We start from the raw sequence: 1,810 nt of genomic DNA, 5'->3' as shown, positions 1-1,810 counted from the left end.
ATTAAGGGATGAGATGATGAGTATAGTAGTCTCTTATGGCTTTGATAGGATATTATGAGAGGGGATAAAGGGAGGATTAAGTTGGAGAAGCATGGGAATTATGAGAGGGAATAAAGGGAGGATTACATTGGATAAGGAAGGAAATTGTGCGTTTTCCTCATTTTATGCAAATTTGGCAATGTTAAATACATTTTCTCAATACAAGTAACTGAAATAAAAATAAAAGCCAAACAAGTAACAGACTGTTTATTATGTACAAAACAGAGCAGGCTCAACTGTGTGGCATGAACAATTGATATATGGGCTTGGTGCTTCTTGACAAGAATAATGCCACCAAGTGTCATAGCATTAAGAATCCTGTATGGGACAAGCTTTGACAGGGCGCACACACACACACAGCTAAAATTATTTCAAGGCCAACAAACCTTTCCATCCTTTCCTGCCCACAGGTAACCAAAGTCAGAGATCATGAAGCACAAAGTCTAATCTGAGGCATTCATTGCCCAGCTGTGAGAGCCTTATATACTGCCCAGACATGATTAGACTTTCTGTACAAGGAGGAATTTGCTCAATCTGGATTCCAACCATAAATGGCAAAACAACTCCTCTATCTCAATTAGCAATAATGCAAGTTTTTTTTTTTCTCAACAGATTCATAAGCAAATAAGAAAGTGTCCAAGTTATATCTTCCCAGATCATAAGCTAAGGTGATTCTTTGAATGCATCTATCATTAAGTTTATTAATCTATAGCTCTTGTATCTTTAATGTGTCAAACATGCAATAAAAGGGAGAATCCACTTACTCAAATCACAATATAAGGTTTCCCTTATATTGTACGTCCAAAAATTAAAGTTTTGGACATATAATTCTGCCCTTACATGGTATATATATCTCATATAGCTAACATCCCTCCCCCATCCACGATACTTATTACAAATCTATATTTTCACTTTTTAGAATCTTACTTATTTCTCTAATGTATTTAATCAATATGTTGTATTTCACAGGTTTTAATATTTTCTACATGTTCTATTAGCATGTCTACTGTCTTCTTTACTAATAAAAGTGAGGTAACTTCAGTAACTTTTGACCTAGCACTGATGTGCTTCTCTGAAATATATATCTTCAGACTCTTGAAACGTGAACCATAATTTGCTTTGATAAAACTTGAAAAACTGGGCATAAAAAAATTCTGTTCACAGGAGTTATTTACATATTTTAAGTGATTTCACCCATTACCCTTAAACAAGAAAGCCCAGATTCCTATGATTACTTCTTAACTACAGATTAAAGAACTCTTGTCTCAGGAGTGGGAAGTCCTATTTGAGACAATTACCTATTTTCTCTTTTGTTTTAACCTTAAATACAGAGTTAACGGGCTATTAATCAATGTATGGGACGATATCATAGAAGTAAAATAGTCTAAATGTTTAATGCTGTCAGTATACTTGATGTGCAATTGTCTAGACATCCTCCCATCTCAATACGTCACTAATGTTGTGACAAAGGCTGTAATTCCCCATTCCCAATGTCTTTACACAGATGGGTGAGTTACCAGCCACAAGCAAATAGTGGCCAAACACAACATACAAATGTATCGAGGGCAACCTGTGTCAGAGTAATGGTTCTCTTTTAAGTCTGACACCAACTCTTTGAATGCAGCATTGCAGAAGATTGTGCAATAGGTTCAGTGGTCAGAGCTTTTCCTTCTCCAATAGTACAAGCATCAATTACTTGGTGTTAATCTACATACTGACAGCTAAAGTGAAGGGGAAAAGTGAGGGAGTATCATTTTGTCAATGCACTGCC

General features: G+C 35.7%; 1 protein-coding gene across 1 annotated transcript in view; it reads right to left on the bottom strand.

The window, feature by feature from the left end:
- The window catches only part of LOC119592676 (E3 ubiquitin-protein ligase RBBP6-like), a gene marked incomplete at its 3' end in the record, with an annotated part of 55,147 nt that overhangs the window by 43,904 nt on the left and 9,433 nt on the right, over positions 1-1,810 (bottom strand).

This window comes from Penaeus monodon, chromosome 30, assembly GCF_015228065.2.
Source record: "Penaeus monodon isolate SGIC_2016 chromosome 30, NSTDA_Pmon_1, whole genome shotgun sequence".
In the NCBI taxonomy this organism is placed as follows: Eukaryota; Metazoa; Arthropoda; class Malacostraca; order Decapoda; family Penaeidae; genus Penaeus; species Penaeus monodon.
This window is presented reverse-complemented; position numbering and strand designations above follow the sequence as displayed.